The sequence below is a fragment of the Pagrus major genome, chromosome 11, assembly GCF_040436345.1.
Source record: "Pagrus major chromosome 11, Pma_NU_1.0".
In the NCBI taxonomy this organism is placed as follows: Eukaryota; Metazoa; Chordata; class Actinopteri; order Spariformes; family Sparidae; genus Pagrus; species Pagrus major.
Window position 1 is genome coordinate 5,607,053 of NC_133225.1, and position 25,371 is coordinate 5,632,423.

General features: G+C 40.4%; 1 protein-coding gene across 1 annotated transcript in view; it reads left to right on the plus strand.

Moving 5' to 3' along the window:
- Positions 1 to 12,113: 12,113 nt before the first annotated feature.
- Positions 12,114 to 25,371, plus strand: part of LOC141004391 (uncharacterized) — a 130,176-nt gene continuing 116,918 nt past the window's right edge. Inside the window, exon 1 of the mRNA XM_073475851.1 lies at positions 12,114 to 12,176. The gene's annotated coding sequence lies outside the window, so the exon portion shown is untranslated. The remainder of the gene's footprint in view (positions 12,177 to 25,371) is intronic.

The following is a 25,371-nucleotide window of genomic DNA, read 5'->3' on the forward strand; positions in this document are numbered from 1 at the left end:
GCCGGCTGTGTCGAGGTGTTTCTTTCTCTTCAGTGCTGTTATGGTCCCAGATGGTGTTGAGTCTTTTTGATGTGGAGACAGATGACATTATATATAAATGCAATGTTGGATGGTATCTGCTATTGAAGTTTAATTTCTCCATTTCTTTTCATGTCCTATTTTCAATACAGTAAAATGGTCCAGCTAGACAATATGGGTAATATTTTGATATTGTGACGCGTGATAAAATAGCTGTAATGCCCTTTTTATACTGGTCAAAAATCCCACTTAAACCTGCTAAGATCAGGCTTTTGTGTGCAATGGGAATGTGTACACTCTGCAGGTCTGCAGATTAGGGATAAACCAGTATGGAAATTCTTGGCCGGTACCGATATCGATGTTTGAAATAACAATTTGGCCGATAACAGATGGTATTTTTTACATGTTTTCAAGGAAACAAAGAAATAAATAACCTGTTTTAAGCCGTCCAGCCCTTCATTACACTATCTTTGAATCAGAACACAAAGTCAATCACACTTTATTATAACCTTTCCCATTGAAAAGACTCTTCTTAAAAACCCTAACCCTCCTTCAGAAGCCTTTTTATCATGCTGTTCAATTTAACAAAGAGAGTTTTCAGTACTGAGCCAAACAAACACTCTCTGACTGCAGTCTGTGGGGAGGCGGGGCTGGACGGCACGTGTGCTCATCTTAAAAATGAATGAAACTCAGCAGATTAACATCAACCACTGATATCGGTGAATGTCGCCATATCTGTCGACAAGCCGATTTCAGTCAGCCATGCATGTATAAGCAGATGTCTGATGTAAGGCCAATAAATCAGAGCATCCCTACTAGTGAGACCGCTTGTCAGGGTCTTGTATTTGTATCCACCTGCAGTCCTATATCCTATATTCATTTCAAACTCTGCCCAGATATTTCTGTAAGAGGTCTTCCAACTTGTGTGATTACTTAGTGAAGTCAAAAGGCCCTCAGATCCCTGGAGGTAATATTCCTTGTTATTGTTTCCACTGATATTAGATGCTCAGCTGAATCACTTCACACATCAGAAGTCTGGTGTTGGGCCAGAATTACACACAGTACTAAATATATGTCGCCTGTTAAAATGTCCGTGTAGATTTTATCCTGTTGGAACAAACAAAACACGAGTTAAACACCAGGACTTGTGAACATAAGTGATCTTTTCATAACCACGATGCTAAATCATCAGTGTCGAGGCTTTTTAATAGTCATAACCACAGTGTGAGTGAACTACCTGACACAGGCTTATTATTTTTATGATGAATTCCAGCCCATCTAGATTTTAATGTAAAATAACTTTGTAATATGGTTTTTAAACCATGGACTCTGTCACGATGATCACATATAGGCTATACAGACTTTTAATAGGCTAACCAGTCATAAAAAATAGCATCATTGAAACAATAATTATATCAGGCTGAGTACAAGCTGAATAGATTGGTTTGATAACATTTAATTAAATCAGGATCAGACTTTCACAGACTTTCCGTCTTGACTGTCACTTTTTTATTACTGACCCCTGGTGCTGAACACCAGCTCAGGTCCACTTTCCAGGGGTGGTGCAGGTTACCTCAGATACATCTAGAGTCATGGTTACTGGAACAGTTGAGTGCTTTTCCTACTTTGACTTGTCAAAAATGTCCGCTGCGACAAGAGGCGGTTTGCGAAAAGCTTTTCAAAGTCCATTTTAACCTTTTTTCAGAATAGAAAATAGATTTTTTTTCACTCCATACTTCACACTGATTCTGACTGGGTTGTGACTACAATGGGAAATGGTAATAGTGTATTCAAAACGGTAAGTATTCAAACAGCTACCTGATTAGGTATTACCTGAAAAGACTGGCAACAGAAGTGAAATCTGTTCCGGGGGGGATGGGTGGCAGTCTAACAATGTTACTGACTAAATTAGAAAAAAACATAGTGTTAATTAGCAGAGGCTGAGGTTTTGTTTACTCAAATCATGTTAATTAACCGATCTTGACGAGTGTCGTGGGCTCTGCAACATGCACATGGAGAATAAAGACATGCAGGAGTTTCAGTGACATTAACGTTCTGCGTATGCATCGTGCTTATGGCTGCCGTACATGCACTGAGGAGTCTGTGTTCATGTGTATACACAAAACAGGGTCAAAGAGAGGCTCGTCAAAGGCTTTCAGGCAAACGCAGTAGACATTTTGACACGTCACAGTAACAAAAGTAAAGGTGAAAAGTAATAATAAAATGACCATTCAGCAGCTGTGGTTTCTGTTGTGCATGCTGGTTCACGGTCACACTGTCTTGGTTTACCGGAACGCTTGAATAGAACAGAGCCGCCATTAAAGCAGCATTATGTAGACATTGGCATTTCTGAAATGTTACATCGTGTTGCTTTAATGTAGTTATACCTGTGCTTTTGCTACTTTGACAAGTCAAAATATCTGATGTTAAGAAGCTTCTCAGTAAGGAAAGTGTATCAGATGTTTACAGTCACTGTTCCAGATATTGTCCAATCAAAACACTCATTTCTCTGACTGAACTGAAGAAGTGAAGAGAAGAGGGATGTCTGAAAAAGGCTGTGAATACCAGTCTTTAGCTATACAATAAATATTGAGTTCTTATTGCCATGTTATCTATTTATTGAGTATAATAATTTTGTAAGTGTGCCTTTTTAAATTGACTGTATACAGTAGTCCTCTACACACATGTATAACCAGACTGCCTTGAAAGAGGTTTCAGGGAGAAAAAAAAAAAAAGTAGTCGTCTGGCAGTTCTGATCGACCATTTTCACAGCAGATTTGCAGATTTTGGTTTGTCACAGCCTGAAATACACACCTGTAATTAATAACATTAATGATGGCTACACTCTAAATAAGGGGCCCAGTAGTGGGCCAGCATGGACACTACCAGGGGCCTCAAAGTGACTCACCTGAATGGAATGCAGCCATCATTAAAGTAATTAATTACACCTGTGCTTTTCCTGCTGTAACTTGTCGATATGTCTCCTTTTAAAAAGGTCTATTGATGTGTTTAAAAATGTAAAACTCTGTATCATAAGCTCCACACTGCACTGTGAATGATGCGAGTTTGTTTTCCCTTTGACCACTTGAGGGAGACAAAGTACATCAGACTGACACAAAGCTTGACTAGCCTTTAGTATCTGTCCTCACACTTTACAGCAGTGATGCAAAAGAAAAAAACAAACTTCCACTATTTTGATATTTATATAACGTGGCTGCTGCCTCTGCAGGGTTAAAATATGGAAGCGTCAGGCGTGTTCAGCCTCACACTGGACGAACTAAAACATGCACTGTCCCAGAAAACACAAAGTTTATGTCCTAATGTGAGCTGCCTCGTAAAAGGCACAACTGGACCAAAAACACTGCTGACAGGCTGTTAATGGTCAGAGTTTAACTGGTGACAAGACGCTGGAAATTCTGCGTAACATTACAAAAACAATTAAAGGGCTATTCCCGCTGCTAATGAATAAATGAAACACATAAAGATACGTGTAGACCTCCAAGCGACAAGAGCATAGTTTGTCTTTGTTGACTTCATACATGCCGTTGTGCTGCGTCATTCCTAAACCACATACATTCGGATTAAAACTGAAGAAGACGTCTAACCAGTTTAATGTTTTAACTCTCTCACTTAACTCACCACAAAGGAAAGCACTTGAAGTTATGAAGATGCAACCTCATAATTTCTCGATGGCTAAAGTACCACAGAACAAGAGATCGAATTACCTGACGAGCTCGCTGTTGACATTCCATAACCATGAGGCTGTCGGTGCAGTACAGAGAGAGAAGGCCTCAGCTGCAGACATGTATATGTAAAGGAAACAGATCTTTTGTCCACACAGGCAGGTGTAATTATTTCCATAGTTATGCACTAACTCGCATTAACCTGAACGTCTAGTTTCCATGACATCAACAGCATACATACATTTAGAGGTTCACGCGGTCATGGACTGTAGACGTTAATGTCGGGGTTAGAGGGGGCATCAACACCCCTCCTCACTTTCCCCCCCTGGTTTTCTCTCAGAACAGAGCACCTTCATCCTCACCAACAGCATAATTTCATGCCAAGTAGCCCGAAACGCTGCTATTAAAAGAATTTCATCAGATAACGCTTCCCTCACCAGATTAAGTGCAGACATGCCACTGTTGACTGTGAGGGGCTGGAAATATCTTTAAGTTGGGTGTTTATTACAGAGCGCACAAAGACATGCTTCAGGCTTGGAATGCCATCGTTTGGCCAACGTGCCACATGTCTCGGCTTCTGAATGTGACCGGAAATATCTGCTAACACCTGTTATAAAACATCTAACAGCTAATGTTTAGAGATGTCTCATCCTGAGCATTTGTACTAGCATGTCCCAGTTATAACATGATAGGTATGTGAAAGTGCTTCTCTGATTTCTGAACAGTGTTTAGTGAGACTTAATCCGCTTATCTTTCATTTTGAAGTAAAATCTTTTTATTGTCTCGACAGTGAAGCTGTTTTTTCACCTTTGCTCAGTTTCCTCTTTACACAACAGTGTCGAACATTCACTCAGACACTATGTGCCATGTTGAGTGAATTTTTCATGTGTAGGAGTATCCTGCACCATGAATGTGTAATGGTACATAGCTGTAATATAGTGTGAAAACTGCTGCTGGGAACACGACAACTGCAGTTAAAAAAATATCCGAGTGGGATTATTATGTCGGCTGTTAGCGGATCCCTGTGGATTAGGTGTCTGTCGGCATAATACCGTCATAATTTATGTTGATTATAATTATTGTGCCAATAATCTAATGTCGTGATCTCGTTATGAAGCAGGATTTAGGTTATTGTTGCTCTTAAAATGAGACCAGATGTTTGTGTTATTGCATCTTACCTCTAGGTGGCCACGTTGGTCATATTCTGGAGTGAAACATCACAGCTGAGCACAGGGCCCTTCTTCCTGCTCTCTAACCAAACTTTTTGCCAAACAGCTTGAAGTTACTGATGTAGATGTGCAGAGGATGTTGTTGGAGTTTGTGTATCAGACATGTGGTCATATGGGTAAAGTTCTGATTTTGAGAAGGTTGCAGCAGTGGACAACGTTCCCTGTGACAACAAACTAAACATTTGATGGACTGCTCCTTTAACAATTCTTGCTCTAAGAGAGGAGAAGTTGTTCTCTAAGTGCACCAAACAAAAACTATTGTTTAGCGCAGCATTTAGATTATTATTTCATTTTTTTTTGCATTAAAACATGTGACAGTAGAATATAACTGACAATAGAAAGTAAAAGTGCCTCGAGGGATCACAGATGGGTCAAAATGAAGTACTAATCATCAAAACAACAATCATAAAAACCATTTATATGCGACTAATTCTGCAGATTTTCACAGCATATGTTGCATCTCCATTGTGACCGAGACATAAATATGTGTGAGAATTTAAGGGGTGTAGCGCTGCACCCCCCCAAATGATGTCCGCTCTCACACAGGCCATATGGCAGTGTGTGCCCGGCTCTTATTGCCAGCCCCTGCTCTGTGCACACGGGCTAACAGCTTGGTGGACACATAATTAATTTGCTTAGGCGTCTGCCATTTATTTTCCAACCTACATTTTGTTAATTGGACAGAGGAGGTTAAAATCAAATGAGTGTCTCTGGGTATGTTAAGGCTACTAATTGCATGGAATTTACAAGATAGTGGTGGCTTGTGGGAATAGTTGGGGGTGATGCTGGGGAAGAATGTAGTGAAAACATCATATGTGTTTACTAATGACTCCAGTAGGGCTCGTGCTAAAGACGTGCATAGACGAAAACGTAAGTTATCATTATTTTAAAAAAAAGAAGAAGAAGTGCAAAGGCCATGCTTAATTGCACAAGACAGACCCTTTATTTCAGACAGACGAGCCTTACATGGGTTGTACTGCTTGTAATGTGTCACTGCTGTTGTCCTGTGTTGTTTACAGCATAATGGAAGCCCCCCCCACACACACACCCCACTTCTTTAGTCTCTTGCGTCATTTCGCCCGCGCCGCTATTTAATTCACCGAGCAATAACTGTCTCTTGCAACCAAAGTTGAATCAGACTTGGAATATGAATTTAATCAAGTTAATTGACTAGTAAATGCAAATGCTATTAGCGGGCGAATACGCAGCATAAATCTAGATGATGCCTGTTTTTGTGTTTTGTAAACATCAAAAGATGATGATGAAGGTTGTTATCTAAACGATCGCAGAGATAGAAAATGTGTATAAAGAGAAGCCGTTAATTAGAAATCTTGAATATAAAATAGGTCTCTCATTGTGTTACGCTTTCATTTCATACAGTTCCTTCATACTTAGTAATTAAAAATGGCAGTGTACTCAGATAGCAAATAATTAGCTGAGAAAGATTAGAAACATTTAGGAATGTTCCATAAAATGATGATATAGTCGATATATGAGCGGCTTTTTTTCATGTCATGGAACTTTTTTTTTGTTTTTTTTTTCACCAAGTCCGCCAACGCGTCCTTTTCGTCTGAGCTGATTTTCGGGGTTGAGGAGCGGAATTATGGGTTTTCTAAGTGCTGAGGCATGGAGACAGTGTGCTGGGGGTTAATGACAATACAAATGATTGCACTCATTCAGGCTTTCAGGGGATGATCGAGCTAGCCAGTGCCTGCAGCAGCTGTGTAGAACGGTTCGTATGGTGCCCCTCGAGCTGAGCAAAACAGGGCACGTTGTCCACGGCGGCAATCCCTGCTGTTGTTAATCACCTGCCTCCCCCCACCCCCCCACCCCCACCCACACCCCAAATCTCACCCCCCTCTCTCTGGTTCTTTCTCTCTCTCTCTTTCCCCTGCACTGATTTGCAAGCGCAGATTAATCAGAGCATGGGGGCCTTGATGAAATTTTGCTGTTATTGTTCCCAATTTTAGCAACATCTTTTATTGTCGTCATCATTCATTTACAGGAGGGAGACGGGGGGACTGTGTCAATTATGCAAATGATGTTGCACACTTTTGCAGATTACTTCATTCGGTTGCCATTGTTTGCGAGAATTTAATTATTAAATATTATTATGCTCATGTTTCCTTCAATTTTCTGAAGCTTTGTTTCAATTTGATCTCTCCTCCAGCTGCTCATCCCTCTGCTCGGAGCCAGAATCAAAGCAGTCTGGCACGCCAAGGCCAAACAAACTCCCCTCAGTTTAATGATTTTGAAGTTCGTACCTTCGCTCTCATCTGCCGACTCAAAACCCTGATTGGAAAAAAAGGCAGGCCGCATTCAGTGTAATGGCCAGGAATTGAATTCAAGTTTATTCAAAATTGACATTCAATTATGTAGCACCTAATGATATTTTAATCTCTTTTTCTTTAATTCCCAGGAATTGGCTTTTCAAAGGCTTTGTCTGGCAGCAACACAGACGGCCTGAATAAAGAATACAGATTGGTATTAGATCCCAGTGATGATAGGGAAATTAAAGCTTTTATAGTTCACACATTCAGAGGAAAGGCAGTGTTCCCTTATTAGACATTTCAATCCCCGTGTCTTGAAGCCATCGCTGCCATCTTCCCTCTGACATGATAAGTTGGAAATTTTAATATTGCAATACATTTTTAGAAAGCGTTAATCAATTTCTACACAATCATTTTTGATAAAGCTTTAATATTTTAGATCGTGGGGAAACTGTCAGGAGTAGATGGACCGATTGCGCTGATCGCACTGATTGATCCCGCAAGTTTTATCATTTTTTCCATGTTCGAGCTATCTAACAAAAATATTTAGGAAGGCAGCACAGACGTATTTGATTGGAAAATGACGATGATTGCAAATTGGGATGGAAGACAGGAATAGGAATGAGAAACGTCCGCTTGTGGCTGCTGCTTACGTGCTGCATGGGCCAAAGTGGTTTGAACCGACCAGCTGTCCATGCCACATACTGACCGACACTGCCATCCTCAGAGCCATGTGCACCAGATTGGATGGAAAAATAAATCTGCAACTGTTTTGATAATTGAATTATCGTCCTAATACCATCACATGATAATTGTTTTTATGTGACGGTAAGTTGAATATCTTTCGGCTTTGGTGCGCCGGTCGGACAAAAAGAGACATTTAAAGGTGTCGCAGTGGCCTTTTTGTGAGTGTCTTGAGTATTTTAGAGTTATTTTTTTTATTTTATAGGCCAAGATTAATGAAAATAATTGTTGGTTGCAGCCCTCATGTGCACAAAGACCAGGGTCAGTGTTTGTCAAACAAATAATTATAATTGAGAGTGGTATAAAAAGACAATTTAGGATTAAAATGTCATTTGCTGAGTGTGAAAATGAAACATTTATTTCAATAGTGTAAGAGTGACTTTTAGGAAGCTGTCAGGTGATCACATGGCCAATCACATGTATTCTGGGAGCAAGAATAGCCAATCAGAGACAATACTTTACCCCACATCTGCCATTTCACAAAAAATCTGCAACATGCTCATATATCATGTGTTAAATATTCAACGAAAACCAAACTGGGCAGTTTTAAAGTTGCACTAATTGAATCACGTGCAGACAATAAGGATCGGTGTAAAGTTATGGCACACAAAGTTGGTGTCAGCTTAATTCTCGTCAACTGTGCGAAAGCTACCATGTTCAGAACGATGTTAATTGCTTCAGCTTATGCATTATTCATAATGTCAGTGATAGTTTGTGCAGTCACTACGTAACATGTCTCAGAAGGTGTCTGCTCACCTCTGTTACTGTGCCGCAGTCATCGTAGGATCTGCACTCACCAGCTTCACAGATCTCTGGAGCTCTCGTAAACCTAAGAGAATTTTCAAATTCAAAAGAAATGTGATAAATAGCTTTTTACTCTCGAGTTCACGGGTAGAAGTGAAAAAAACTAAAAAAAAATTTCTTTTATCTTCCACTTCAGTCCAACACTTTATTTTTAGTAGTGTTATAAATATTGCAGAATCGCCACTCGTGCCCTTTGGCTTCGCACCCTGTCTGAGAAATCTTATAGGATTCCTGTGACGCTGTTTATCTCTTGCACATGGCTCTCCTCACCACAGGTCACTGGTGGAATTATACACCAACTGCACCTTTGACTGCACCAATTTAAAGGGATAGGACGGGGTCATGAGACAAGCCTCATGGTCTTGTGAAGGGGAGCGGCTGGTTCACGAGGGGTTGGTGGGGGGGGGGCTGGGCCTGAAAAACATAACCCGAGGAGCACTTTCTCGCTGATTACTCATTGACGTTTTCCTGCCTTGTGGGATACTTCTATTTCTGACAGTTTGCTCCCGCAGTGGGTGTGTTCAGCGGCATGTCCGGCGCCACTCGTCATGTTGGCCATGGCTGTGGCTGGGAGGAACAGCTGTCTGTGTTAACGAGGCCATAGCCGCACAGACCAGCGAGGCGGCGGTGCTCGAGCAGACCAGAGCACCACTCAGGCTCCCATAAGGCCCCGGGATACGTAAACAATGACTTAATGAGAGTGCGTGCCATTACTGTAATTAACACAGCTCACGTCAAAGCACTGTCAGCTCTCAAGAGTTTCAGGAAGGTCTTGCGTTACATTGAAAAGGCTGGCATGCAATGACCAGAGGCCCTCCCTGCAACATTCACAACACACCATATACAGGGCGTAAACACACTCCATAAAAGGGTACACAAAAAGATCGCAGTCTACCATCTGTAATTAAAACTCTGAGCGTTAATGTCGTTATCACAACATTTATCTGTGTGTTGAAGATGTGTTTTTCTTTTCTTTTGTTGTGAGTCACAAGATTTAAATTTTTTGTATTTTTCTCTCAAATCATCTCACTGACAGATGCAGTTTTTATCTAAAGGCTACTCGGCCACTCCAGGTTTCCTTTTTCACTACTGCTGCTCTTTTTCTGTAGATTATCTTTGTTCTTAGGATTTATCTGACCACATAATACATTGCGTCAAATCTTCTACTGGCCATTACTGCAGTAATCAGTTTTAAAGACGTTATATGAAACATTTCTTCGTTAAGAACTAGTCCTCCATTATATATTTTGTTAAGTTGTGTAGTTGCAGTACGTTGTCCCAAATGTTTCTAACAAAGCTCAAACCCAGAGAAACCTTTGCACAAGGTGACGGTGTGTTTCATTTGGTCGCCTGTGTCACGGTGCTACTGTGGCAGTCCTGTTGTTTTTCTGTGTTCGGTTCTCCCTACCTGCTTCCCCCCCCCTCCTTTTCTGACACACCTGTTCCAGATCAACTCATCACCCTCTTGCTTTATCTACCTGGTCTCTCCACCACTTCGGCGCTAGATTATTGCATCCCTTACGGTGACTTCGGAGTGCTGCCATTTTGTATTTTCGTGTTTCCTGTGTTTTTGCCTTTGTGCTGATTCTTTGGCTCCTGCAGAGATCTTCAGCGTCGTTCTGTTCGGCTTCCTGCTGACCTGCTCTCCTGTGTTCTTCCATGCTGGCTCCAGTCAACCCTGCTTGCCTGCTTACCTGCAAGTATAGTCTCCTCCTCAACATTACCTTCTGGAAATCAGTTTGTCAAATAAATACTTTACTTACTGACTTCCTGTCTCCGTGCTCTGCATTTGGGTCCTAGAAGGATAACCTCACCGTAACAGCCTGTTGCTAAAACTGGAAACTAGAAAGAATCTAAACACAACTTGAATAAAACTTTAAAATGTCACCTCATCCGAACATCTCCACAGAATTTCATTGCTTGTGCAAAATGGCTTTCATTACAGTCTGACCATGTTTGTCTCCACCCCCTGTATCAGATCTGACTCCACCCGTTTCTCAGCTTATTCCATTTGTAAAAACACAAATGTCCAAACCCAATCCAGATTACCAGCTCCGACTCCCCCAACTTTTTAAATTTGCAATGAGAGGCGTAGCTATCCATGTCTCAGTGAGTCAGAATCATAAAACACTATCAATTAATGATATAGAAAGAATTTTACAACAAGCACGATGGTGCTAACTCCATTTATTAAAGGAGGGGATGTTTTCAGCCATGCTAGCAGCATCTACCAGTCTAGAAACTGCAGTTAGCTCATTGATCCACAACTTTGGTCCAGACTGACACATCCTGACGAGTTTGGTGATGTTCAGGGATCGTGACTTTTCCTCTTGTGCCACCACAAGGTTATCATTTTGTATTTTTTAGCGAAATGCTTTAACAACTATTGGACGGATTGCCATTAAGTTGGTCGACACATTCAAAATGTTGTTGATTCTGTGACTGTAGACTCTTTAAATCTGTTGTTTATTCCTTACCGACTGAAATGTGTACTTTTGTTGTCATGTAGTGGGTGAAACTGTCGACTTGCTTCACGCCCTTTTAAGTGACAGTAACAGTCACATTGCTGTTGGGTGCAGTCAGAAGATGAAGCTGTTGACTATTAGTTAAACAATGCCCTACCACTGCAAAAGTGTGTCACAGATCTTGAAAGATTATATCCACAGGTAGAGCTCTCCATTAGGTTGTGTTTCAGGAGCTAGAGCGGATCATAGACTTATCACAGTGTTTGCAGTCAGATCCCTGTCTCCTCCTGACCACACGGTCTGCTTGAGTAATGAGTGCTGAACCTCAAGTTGCTCTCGACGGCAGGCCAACGCTGTCACCGTTTCTGTGTGAGAAATGGGTAAATGAGAGGCCGGTTATAAAACATGTCTGATAGAATTGGAAAGTGCTGTATAAGTGCAGTCCATTTACCATTTTAGAGATCTCCACTCTCCAGATGCGAGTCAGAAATGAGAGTTTAGGAGCGATATGCAAAAATTGGGAATTTCAGTCACCAGCAAAAAAGCTGCATTGCTAATCGACCTCATCGGGATTGTTGTTATCGTTATGTAGCTTATGAATCTTCTTGCTCATATTTAAGGATCTGCATTTACTTGTACATATAGTGTGTGGAAAGGCTGGCCTAATGAGTGTTGTGTTTTTTATTTAGTTTGTATGTTTTTCCATACAGGGGGCATTATTGGGGTTCTTGTTGAGGTGGGTTCTGCTGGATATTCAGCGTTTATTGAGTTTAAGATTAGAGGGGCTGGTAGCTGTTTTTGATACCGTACACATTTTATGACTATATTTTTGAAATATATTTGTAAAAAAAAAAAAATAATAATATTAATAATCCACCAACACACTTGTTGTCTTCACAGAGGCGGCCAGCCTTCACAGTGAGCTTTGCCATGTTGGGGAGGTTGCACCTCTTGATAAAGGAGGTGAGTGTTTAACTCCTTTACATGTGTGTTATTTGTTTTGCATTTTAATCTTTATACTTATATACATAAGTGTGAAGCAACAGGAAAAGTGAAATGGATGTATTGGATGTGTTTGTGTGTGTGTGTATTACATATGTGCGACATTTGGAATAATTGTAAGTACACAACTCAACAAAATATACGACAAAGGTTGTGTCATTTTGAGATTAATGCAGAATTCTTACATATTATATTTATTTTTATTATTTCCCATCTATCTGTGCCTCTACTAAATATGTTGAGCACATGGATCAACTGTGGAGAAGTGAATTGTGCTGAAAATGTGGTTTGACATCTTTCTACAAATGTTTTGACGCTCTTATTTCCTTGTGACTCCGGATCACAGATCTTCTCTCCAAAACAGTTCAAGCTACACAGTTTAAAGAGCCTCTTTTCAAGCTTTGAGGAATATTTAATAAATGTGTGTCAGCGTTCCCTTACATTCATCGCAGTATCTGATGATTACCTTTGGTTCCACTGGTTCGGTTTGATGTCTCTGTTGATCTGGGATGACATAGCTAAACTGATAACAAAGGATATCCAGCAGTGTGGATGAATATACATTACGTGAATTGTATCCTCTCGGTCTTTGCGGCTGCGTTCGTCACTTTGTACTGTTGCTCAGGCTGGCTGCGGATGCCTCATAGTCACTTGGAATAGTGCTTTTTTGCAGGGAGGCGACGTTATTAACAGTTAATCATGGAGTGAAGCTGTCAGCGGGGGTGGCTGCAGTTTTCATAATGGCCTAATTTCTAGCAATCGCAGACTAATTATCTGCATTTGCAATTGTTATGAATTCTCTTTGTGACTATGCAGGAACTTTTTAATGTAGAGTTTATAGTCCAGGGCTGAGTTGTTTGGTTATGTGTCTGCAAAAACACCACAGGGCACAACGGCACCATAAAGCTGTGACATAACTGCCGCATAATTAAGAAAGTAAATTCTTAATAATAGAAGCCAGTTTCATCCCATTGCTGCAATCAGGCATCGCATAGGGGTGGATGAAATATAAAGTAACTCATACAGCACTTTGTATGAAAGAAATCAATGCAAAGGACCAAAGATATTATTTAAATGACTCATGTTCTGTTTATTAAAATGACTTTTTTTATATTTGACCAAAATATTTGACTGCTCAAAATCTGACAAGGCACAGTAGGGCTACAGCAGGACCACAGTGGACAGTGGTCAGCCTATCACACCTCCAAACACATTTTAATGTGTAATGGTACTGATCGACAACAAATCCTCAGTCGATAATCATTCTACATTGTTTGATCTCTTTAAAGGTCCATCGGAAGAGCAAGTTTCTTTATGCGCTGCTAAAATGTGACAGTGTAGCAGGACTGGAGACTAACGCCATCCTGCCGTCAAGGTGTCTTTCTGCGAGGGACGACAGACTAATATTGAGCAAATGACAAACTGAACCGAGCACCTACTACACCGAAACTCGTCATCTAACGCTGTTACTATAGTTACTGCCATTGGCCGGCTAGAAATGTTTGGCGGTACCGCTCCATCTATCCCCTCAGTCACAGCTTACTAGCAGGACCTTGCAAATATGTTGCAATGATGAAACCAGGAGGAGAGCTAGTTAGCTGTTAGGTGTTAGCATTGACAGCAGACTCAACAGTAAATAAATATCTTGAAGTACTTCAGCTTAGATTCACAATTACTGACCAGGTGTTGAAACAGTGGCTTCAAGTCACAAAGTACGAAGACTGAGATGCAGAATTTTTCCCAAATTCTGTCAGTAAATTTTGTGTCCTCTTTATTTTTTCTTAATTCTGTTTTAAAGAGTTTACAGGTAACTTTTCAGTTTTGTTTTAAAACCTTCCTTAACATCTTAATGGTGTCTTTTTACAACTACAGATAATAATAAAGTAAAGAAACAACATATTGATTAAGATGTCAGCGATTCGTAATCGCCCCCAAAAATTCTGATCCGAGCACCCTTATAATTGTATCACGAATCATCTATTGAGGATATATACAGATAATAAATTCTGAACATGAGGGTTTAAATACAGCGAGATTACTCTGTATGAAAGGCCTGGAAATAGTAGTAAGTGGACCTTGAGTAAAGATTCATTAAATAAACCTTCTAAATCTTAGTTTTATTCATATGCTTACATGTATTTAAATGCAACCATAAACCACAGTGTCATCAGCATCATTGAAAATGTCTTCAAGGACACACACCTTTAGACACACCACATGCAAAGGAATGAATGTGTGCATGTCAACGATTGATGGCTCAGCACTCAAGGAACTTGTGTATCCTTGAGTCTTGAACACTGATGTTGAATTGCTGAGGCTCCAGCCAGTGTTTGCTTTGGGTTAAGGGGTTGATTGAGCCACAGAGAGGGGGGGGGGCTCATTTATACTCATTGATCTCCTTTTCACCCGGCTCCTGAATGTGCTCTTCACATTCACTTCACTTTTCTCACTTCTTCAGCGACTGAGACATGAGTTCGTGTTTGTGTTTGTCCGGCGTTTTAGCCTTTTGGTTTGATAATTAAAAGGTGACGTTAACATTTTTAATTTGGCTCCTATTGTATTCCACCAAATATAATTAGCAATTAAGAGAAGGTAAAACGATGATTCAGCGGTTCTGTCAGACCTGTAATGTTTTCATCACTTTTGTTATTGTGTTTGTAACAATGACTTAAATCTGTGAATCCTTTTATTGTACGACGGGACTACAGTGGACTCGCCTGTACTGTTCACAGCGTCTTTTCTTCTTCCTCTATCTCTCATTTGCTTTATCTCTGTCTCTCTCTCTCCCTTTTCTCCCCCCCTCACATTCTTTCCTTCAGAGAAAAGAGGGCTACGCATTAATGAGTCAATGCGGAGCTGTATTATGTTTAATTAGGTAGTTTATATAATGAGGTGTTCATTTCTAATGGAGGGACATGCTGTGAGCAGCACATCTGCAAGAATAACTCAGGCAATCAGCGGCATGAGGACCCATGGAACTGCAAATGAGACTTACTTACTCAGAAATGAATTATGTCTCAGTGCCTTTCCCAAAGCCCATTAATTAAATCCACTGGCATCAAGGTCTTTTTCTTAATTTCATGTACCATTAGCATAATAAACACAATTTGAGTTAGCACAATGTGATCAGTTTAATGGATGCTATTTATTTTACTTTATTATTTAAAGCTCTGGTAATGGGGGGAGAAACATAAATATATCTCTATGGCTCCCTCTATGAGAAACTCCCATCAGGCCCCGGCGTCGAAACACAGATGCTCGTTTCAGTGGCCCCCATACATTTGGAGAGCTGCTGCTGCACCTTATGGGAGTGCGGAGTGGAAAGGTGGTGCATGGCTATAATTTTAGGGGCACTAGACTGTGGTTCGGTGTAAACTCAGGCCAGGTTTCACGTTCATTAAAAACGGGCCTGCAGGCTTATATGTCACAATCTCCTTACTCATAATGTTTGGAGTTGGTGTACTGTATTCCAGCGTATTTTTTTTTTTTCCCTTCTGTTAAGTGAGAAGAGAATTAGGATTTGGAGGCATTTATACACGCGGGGTATCTGAGGTGGAAGTGCAATCCGTCGCGGCAGGAATCCGTGCACCTTCATTAAAACAATACAAGGACTTAATGTATGGTCGCGAATTTGTTCTGACCTTAAAGCGATACCCTAGAGGTGAGATATGATTAGCGTTATTGTTGAGGACAGGTACATCATTATCTCAATGTACCTCGACCATTGCCAAGTTCCACAGCCATGCTCCATCCTCTCTGACTCCGGCACAAGACATAATCTCTTCTCAGGAGCAGAAATGCACTTAATCATCTACTCAAGTTTCAGGGGACTGCCCCCGAGTGCTCTCCGTCTAGTAGAACTATGAAAACTGCTCGGCAGAAATCTGCAGCAATGTTTTAAGTTCCCAAATTAATTGCCTAATGGATTAGGAGGTATGGAGTGTCCTACTTTACTGGGATGGAGCAATAATTTAAATTGTGCCAGGTGAGGACAAGGAGAAGTTGTATTTCAGGAGAATGTATTTTTTTTTCCCCCTTCCCTTCACACCGAATACATCTTTTATTGCCCCAAATACTGTGAAGCCTCCTCCCCCAACCTCATTGGCATTCAGGGGTTCATTAGACAGTCGAGTGCCTTGAGAAGAGAATTACAAGCAATAGTTTCTCATTGCTTACATACTGTACATGGCCAGACACAAAAGGTATTCAGACACTGACTCTTGCACAAAGAAGTGTCACACACATCGGATGCAGTGCAGCTGTGTGTTACCAAGACAACTTATCGTGTCGAGACGCAAAGAAAAGGACGGCGTTTTAGACGAGGGAAGTCTTAAAAATAGACTCTCCTTTTGGACAATCTAAGTGACCAATAGTCGGCCCGTTACTTCGCCATACGTCATCGTAATGGATATTAAAGTGGAGTGATTGAAGGAGAACAGCTCCATGTGTCAAGTGTTGAGTGAAAAACACATGACACCAAAACCCATTAGTGTCCTCTGGAGAGACAATACCCAGAACTTTCCCTCCTCCTCCTCCTCCTCCTCCTCCTCGTCCTCACTCCAGTCTGAGGGTGCATCTTTCTGACAAAAGACACTCTTTCTGCTACAGATAAAAGGCCCCACGATTAGCCCAGGGGTTGAACTGTGCTCCATTCCAGTTTCACTTTTTTTTTTCTTCTTTTTTTTTTTTTTTTTGGGTAAAATGAGAACTTGAAATGATGTCAAAGTCTGGTGTAATGAAAGTGACTGTTTTTCTATAATAGATCTCAGGAAGTCATCCAATTATCTTTTCGCTGAGAGAAAATTTTATTGGAAAAGCTGATGCTCAGAGATGGCTTTTCTTGATGTTTATTGCATGAACTTAGATTGGCAGTTCTTTTAAAAAATAAATTCCTCTTGGATTATCATATTGCTACTGGTAATCATTCTGGGTTATTGAATCTGTCTGTCTGTCTGTCTGTCCGTGTGTGTGCGTGTGTGATACTTTCCGTCAATGTAAACTATGATGAAAAATATTTGTTGACAGGCTTTTTTTCCTTGACAGCAAAACTTAAACTAGACAAAGACACGGATGAAAGATATTACACTTGGTTTAATTATTTAGTCTTTTTTTAAGCACCTGCGTGCATCAGCAAAATCATTGTATCCTCCTGAGATTGACGCATCATCTCTTGTCCTTCTGTCTGCTGTTCTTCTTTTCGCTGCTCCTCGGCTCGTCTCCTTTCTGCTTCAAAATTGTACTTAAAGTTATTTGCCTGGACATGGTAGAGTCGTTACCGTCTGAGTTAAGCAAATCTCTTTATTTTGCCAACCCAGCTGTCAGAACAGTCAGTCACCGGTGGGTGCGCATCATTTTTCTCATTCATACTCGCATACGGAGTCAAATGCATATGTGAAATTAGAGTGTTGACTGTGAGAGAGCGGCACGCTGAAACACATATCAGGCTGAAGTGGACATGAGACAGTGAAGTTCAGTAAAGAGAGGGTTTAATTTTGATTGACTTCATTTTAACTGATGCTGATCCATTAAAATATGTCAAATTGGCCCCAAAACTCATCCTAAGAATCTACTCGGGACATCCTCAATAATAACATTTAGTCTTTCTGGGACCCAGTAGGTCAAACTGCAGAATTAACATCAGCAATGTGTATTAAAAACATTATTAGTTGATTTTATCAGAGTCATTCAAAATATTATTCATAAAAATCACAATTTATTAGGTTTCAAATTTAAGATTTCAGATTTTCATGATCTTTTCTCTTCCTTTACCCCGGTCACAAAGTAGTGAGGTTACAGGTCAGAGAGGCTGGACTTTATTTTTCTATGTACAGTCTGAACACTGGTTGGTGCTTTGCATGTGGAACCTCACCAGACAAGGACTAGGGATAGGGATTGTAATTAATTAATTACTTAATTAATTAATTAACACATTTAGGTGCCTTATTGCGTCAAGGTTACACCTACACAAAACACATTTTTATAGTATATTTAATTTTTGTTGATTAAAACTAGTATACAACTGACAGTAACAAAACGACTAAAATAAGATCAACTATTTTGCATTTCTGTCCAAAGGCAGGGACTTAAACACTGAAAACCAGAATCAGGCACCAAAATGAACTGCTGTTTCTAAATCTGTTTGTTTATCCGTCTGCCAAAATGAATGATAAAGTAGGCTGACCTTCAGTCTCAGCTTGGTTAAACCACTTTTCCTGGTTTGGCCGTCGCGTTTTTGACACCAACTATTAGGAGTGTTTGACACAAAATGAGGATCGATAGTGGAGATGCGTGCTTATATTACCCTGGGAGTCCTGCTGGTCATTGAGTGGCGCCATGAGCTCATAGCTAATGACTGAAGATCAATGGCCAGAAACTTGACTGTGGTTTGATTCAGTGTTATGTTTACCGTACTGTGGCAGATGCTGCACCACTGACACGCTTCACCCCAGGGAGAAAAAAAACAGGCTCTGGAAATACATTTGCTGATAGTGGTTTTCGCTGCTTATTCAATTTTCAACTACATGACAAATCCCTGATTGTATTAGTAAAACAAGACAGTCTATCAGCTGTACAAATACAATTCAGAATTCACTTGGCATTGTTATATTTATCATCGCCTCAAAAAGATTTTATTTGTATAAAAAAATTAATACAAGTACTTCCACCACAAAGAGAGCTTTCATTTTGATTTTTAACACTGCACTGTTTAAAATGTGACATGGGCATCTTGTAATTGATTTGAGGGGTAGTCAGACATCTTATTTAATTCATATACTGTACATTTTTTCATTGCATGAAATCCTGAAGTTGTGGTAAGGTACTGGGGTCCACCAAAAACCACAGAGACTGTAATCACTGTTGGCACAGTTTTATTCAGTGTGTCTCGAATGTTCACTGTTTGTATGTAGATTTATATATTTTGAGATATTGTGCGGTGGATAATGGATTTTTTTTTGGTATGTCATGGGGATAAAAAATACAAAGAAAATAATCCTAATGAAGGGATTGTTTTTAAAAAAAATATGTATATTCAGTCCCCCATCCCCACACTGATAATTTGTATACAGTCCCTAACAGAGCGGGAAAAAAAGCTGAAAAAAGTCAGTGCAAACTCTAACAAATACAATGCAGCTTCTCTTTTTAACTGCTCTCTTACAGTCAATGATGTCTCGGTCGGGAGAAAAATTGAAAATGACTCCCAGTGCCACCATGAGCCGCTGTGGTTTCAGGCTCCGAGCCCACATTCAGACAGGGGCTCATCCAGTCCATTTTTTCAAATATAGACTTATTATTACCTTCCCACAATAAATTGCTCTAGAGGGCTGGGGAAATGCTGCTCTCCGTTTCTGTAACAGTGGCATCTCAGATATCATTAGGAAAGTACTATGCAGGGGGACAGCAGATCAATGGATTCCACCACAGAAGCATTAGTACACTCTGTGTATGATCAGTTTACTGAACAACAACACCGCCTCTGCGTCTCTTACTGGAAACAATTGATGCATTGTTGCAGTGAAATTAATCCCCTGAATTCATAACCCCAATCAGATATTCAATTGGCACTACCCAAAATAATTGTGCGGATGCTTACAAATGAGAAACAAATTCTGCAGCGAGGCAGAGGCAGGACAAAAGCAACACTGGCCATTCAATATCGCCCACTGCGTTGTCGTTTCAATGAAACAGTCTGAGCAATTTGACTTTGTCTTGATTTAATCTCGCATTCACTTTGTATGCTTCCCAATCCAAAAGGACCAGTTCACGTCCACAGAGAACAGAAGGGACAGATTATGATAAAGCAGTTATGTTTTTAGAATATAATTCTGCATGTTTTATATGTGGGGTATATGCCATGTGTCTGAATCATGATCATTTCCTGAAGAAATATTGAATTCTCTGCAATCCAAACATGATCGACATGTTGGGCCTCAACAATCCTCTGACGGAAATAACTCTGCACTCAGAATCGACATACTGAAATTCAAGACAATCCAGTGGGTATACATTCATCAGTTAAATAATAAAAATCTACGTAGAAAGGTTTTAAAAGTGGATGACTTTGGTCTAGATGCATTAAGTACTAGAAGCTCAACAAAATCCGACTGTACCTGTCAGTAGACTGAGAGGTAAAGTTTTAGGTAGGAGTAAAAGTCAGATGGTGCCAATAATATTTAGAATAAAGCCATAAAAATATTGTTTCAAGGATCCCTTAAATATATTGTTTTAAAGACATTTTAGAGTTTAAAAAAACTTGTTGTTCTTGAGTTATCTGTCTATATAATGATGACACTGTTATCTACCTGTAAAACTTCCTCAAACATATCGGTAGCATGTATGTACTGCTGTTGGCCCGGTTAAACCAACAGGGTACTGAGAATCCATATTGATATTGGCAGGGGGATAGCTAGTGAGCTGTTAGCAGCCAGTGAGCAGCAGAGTCCTCTAGAGTGTTGGGAGTTTTAGCTTCGCATAGAGAAACTGTCTTGTGTGTTTATCTGACTGACTCTTCTGATTGGGCTCTATAGAGACCATCGATCAACCTTTGTACTACGCATATCGGCCGATAATGATCGTTGCCCGATCAATCAGAGCACCCTTAATTTTAACAATAGCAGTATCATCTCTAAACTACTGGAACTGTTTGCTTATTACTCACACTATCAAATAACAACAATAAACTACATTGCAAAAACTAATGCATATTTTCATTATTGTTTAATTTGACAATTGTTATGTGATCAATTCATTATTCGGTCTGCAAATGTCAGAAAACAGGTGACATCATCAGTAATGTTGGTTTGACTGACCATCATTCCAAAACTTAAATAAATGTAAGTAACTATCACATAAGACGAAGAGAAGCTGGGACGAAGAACTGGAAAAATACTTTAACAAATAATCAATTATCATAAAAGTTCCCAATAATTTTCTTTCAATTAATTAAGTAATGGAATGGATAAACATTTAGACTAGAGCTAAATTAATCAATTAAGCTCTTGTCTAAATGTAGATCCTAATAATATTTCTACACTATGACTTTTGAGGTTAGGTTTACAAAAACAACAACATACTGTATGATAAAAAACAAGCGTTCCAAACAATATAATTGCAGATACATTTTAGAGACATTGTTTCTTTGTGCTGCAACCAAAAACATTTTGTGATCAATGCTCTGTCCAGCACTTTGACTTGTAGTGTGATCCCTCCTTTAACGAGTTGTTTATTTTGCGAGGTGTATTTATGACGAATGTCGTATGAAAACAAGGAAATTGGACCAAAATGAGGTCTCTTTTGTTCTCCAAGCTCCATAATGTGGGTTACCCAGCAAACTCACAAGCCCTCAAAAGTCCAATCTCCTGCAGGGGACAATAAATATTTCAGAGAGGTTGTATCAGTTAAGTGACATGGTCACAATGAGAAAAGCTTGCAGTCTGAATTAAAGATGTACTCTGTACAAATGCTGTGGCCGCATTAGATTAGCCACAACCTGTAATCTGTCACTTAGCTGCAGCATGCCTTGCTGTTTGAACTGATGTAAACTGCTGCTGTCTGGGCACAGAGCTGGGGAGTGTAATGGGGATTCATTGATCCACTGGTCTTTAGCTGATTGAGTTAGATAATTAAAAAGCCTCTTGTATCAGTTCCATTAAGGATTGTTTGTGTTGCTTTTTTTCTTCTTGCTCTTGTTCTTGAACAGCGAAACTTAGAGCACCAAGAGCCTGCTGGAAAACAAACTGGTGTCTTTTCGGCCCATTATTTAATATATCATTCTATCACAATATATGATTATAAGATCACTGATCATTTTGTGAGCTAGATGAAACTAACTAGCAGTTCTAACCCAAACTACATCAAGATGTTTTTACTATGGGATAACAGCATGCAGCCTCTGAAGGAATGAAAAAGTGGCTGTGTAAATCCGAATATTAAGCAGCGAGCGTGATGTGCTTGGATCACACATATTCCTCCGACCAGGATCTGGAGTGACTGTGCTGTCCTGAAGCGTGCAGGCTGAGGTCTGCTTTGTACCTCCTCCAACAGGCCAACTGTCCTCTGCTGTCACTGGAAGCCGCGCCAGGCCTCCTCAGCAATGGCTATGATGTCTGCGGCAATGCTGAAAATAGCCATGCTGAGCTCATTAGCAGATTAGGTGTTGCAATGAATCTGTGTGGTTAGAGCTCCGCGGCCTGATATTGTTCCTCCAGGATGGCAATTACAGCTGATTGACATGTTGGCACATGGGGATAGAGGGGTGGAGCCCGCAGCTCGTGCCTGTGGAGGGGCTCCTCATGAAGGGCAAAATAATCTACTCTGCATCAAATACAGTATCCTAACAACACTATCCGTGTCACTGGCATGAAGTGAGATCGTGATGTAAGTCATGCTGTACTTTGCATGAACAGGAAAAGCACTGACATACTGATGTTGTAGATGCCGTCTGCTGATTTATCATTTTACAACACAGGTTTTTACTTTGTAACGAAATGCTACTCGTCATGCCTTTTATGCTACTCACAAAACAAGAAGTATATAATTGGGTGAATAACTAAAATGGCTATATAATCTGGTGGTTTGGGAGCAGATACTTCTTTATCTTTTGCCAGACAGCATGCAAGGTAGGGTGTGTTTTCCTCTGGGCTGTTTTGGAGTTGTTTGTGATCTTTCTCTACCAGAGCGGAGACATGTGATGACAATGACAGGTCCTCTTTGATTCTGATTCCTTGGAACCTTAAACTGTTCACCATCTCCACCCCGGCTCCACTGATGTAGACAGGGGTGTGTGTTTTTTGCCTCCTTTTTCTCTAAAATTAACAATCCTCCCCTCGTTTTGTTGACGTTGAGCAGGAGGTTGTGTGTACTACTCTGCAAGATTGTTGATTTTCCTTCTGATATAAATTCTCATTTTTGTTTGAAATCCGGGGTGGTTTGCGCTGTTGTCCACAAACTAGCAGTCATGGGTGTACGGCGTGAACAGGAGGGGGGCTAAGCACACAATCCTGGGTGGGATCCAGTGTTAAGCACTAGAGTGCAGGAGATTTGACCGCCAATCAAAACTGTCTGGGTGAAGAAGTCCAATATCCTTGCAGAGTTTACTTAAACCTACATCGCTTAGTTTGCCAATGAGTTTCATTGGGGAGTCTGAATTCAACAAACAGCATTCTGGTGTAGCTGCTGGTGTCTTTCAGATATGTGAAGACTGAATGGAGGGTAATGGAGATGGCATCTTCTGTGGATCCGTTGGTTCTAACGGCAAACTGTTGAAGGTCCAGGCAGGCCGGGATGTTGCCTTTGCTGTGACGGGGAACCAGTTTCTCAAAGCACTTCATCAGACTGCGGTTGAATGGCACTGGGTGGAAGTTGTTTAGACTAGACTGCGCAGACTTTTTAGGCACATGGATGATGGTGGTTGTCTTAAAGCAGTTGGGGGCAGTCTTGTACGACAGTGATATGTTAACAATGTAAAAAATATATATAATAACATCAGGTAGCTGATTGGCTCAGTTTTTAGTACACAGCCAGGGATGTTATCAGGCCCAGCAGCTTCACTCACATTCACTCAGCACGATTTTTCTCACAGCTGTGGTTACTGACAGTGGCCGGTCCTCTGGAGGAGTAGACTTCACAGCTGGCTCTTTGTTAAGAAGATTAAAGCGAGCATAACATTTGTTAAACTGGCAACGTGGCCTCACATTTCAGGGGCGCACCTGCGTTGGCAGCATGTGATGGTCTGGATGGCTTGCCACATATTTTTGGTGTTATTGTAGTTGAGGTCTGTCTTCAGTCTCTCCTGATGTCTCCTCGCCTCCTTGATGACAACAACAATGCTTAAGTAATTCATCGTAGCTGACTGTGTTTAAAGCCATCTTCCCTATATGTATAGCATAGCTTAGCCAGCTAGCATTAGCTAACTGCGTAGTTTTTCTCAGTTCCCTCAGTTACCAGTGGTGGAAAGTAACTAAGCACATTTACTAAAGTACTGTACTTAAGCATTTTCTATTTCATCTACATCACACTTTACTCCACCATCCCTATATGCTCCACTCAGAGGGAAATCATGTACTTTTTACTCGCTAGATTTATCTGACAGCTTAAGTTACTTTGCGTTCAGGTTGACAATACAAAATAAGATCAATAAATAAATTGTATTTATATCAAGAGGCTTCTATTGGTCTCCATGGGAACAGTCACAGGCTACCCAGCAGTATGTTAAGTAATATATAAAATATATGAAAATAGATTCAAATTAGTTTATTTGCTTCAACATCAAAGTGATGAAATGGGCCATTCTGTATAATAAGTGCTTCGACTGTACGTATAAGACTTTACTTTAAGCATATTTTGATGCTAATACTTGTGCACTTTCACTTAAATATTATTTTCAATGCAGGTTTTTAGTAAGGAGAGGCTTAACAGTTCTACACTGTGGTAGTACTACTCACAAACCTGTGAAGTATTTGTACAGACGAGGAGGAGAAAGTAAAGAGTGTTTGTCGTCTTCCCCTCTCTCACCCCTCTGCCACTGTCTCTTCCTCCCTTTGTCTCTGCTTTTTCCATTTCTCTCTCATCCCTCTCAGATCTCAACCTCTTCTGCCTCTGCTTCTGGGCCTCTGTGCTCTCTCCTCTGTGTGTGTGTGTGTGTGTGTGTGTATGTGTGTTTGTCTAGCAGTGTGCCAGCTTATCTCTGGGCCCATCTCGCCTGTTGTTTGACATTGTGATTAAAATAATCGAATGGACTAATAAACGTATTTGTGTATCAAAACGAGATGTCTTTTTGCTGTAGTTTAATCTTAAATTGCTCCAAAAAGGCTTAATGTTTATGTTTTGTATCTTGTCACTTTTTTTTTAATACCCTCGAGTTTGCAGGTCTGTTTTCTGTACCCATGATTTTATTTCCCTGCTTACCTTGACACAGAGGACCCAACAGCAAGGATTTACTTGTCGTTTTTTAAAATCCTCAGCCAGTTTCCCCCTTTTGATCAAGGATGCCTTGCCCTCTCTGGGCCTTCCCATCATGGCTGCTAATCAAATAAGCGTGCCCTTTTAAATGGATGTCGTCTGTGATTCCAGATGACACCCAAACCTCCTCCATTTGAAAGAGAATCATTGTGAGTAGCCACTGACTGACTGACCCTTGTCTTTTAAATTATACAGTTTG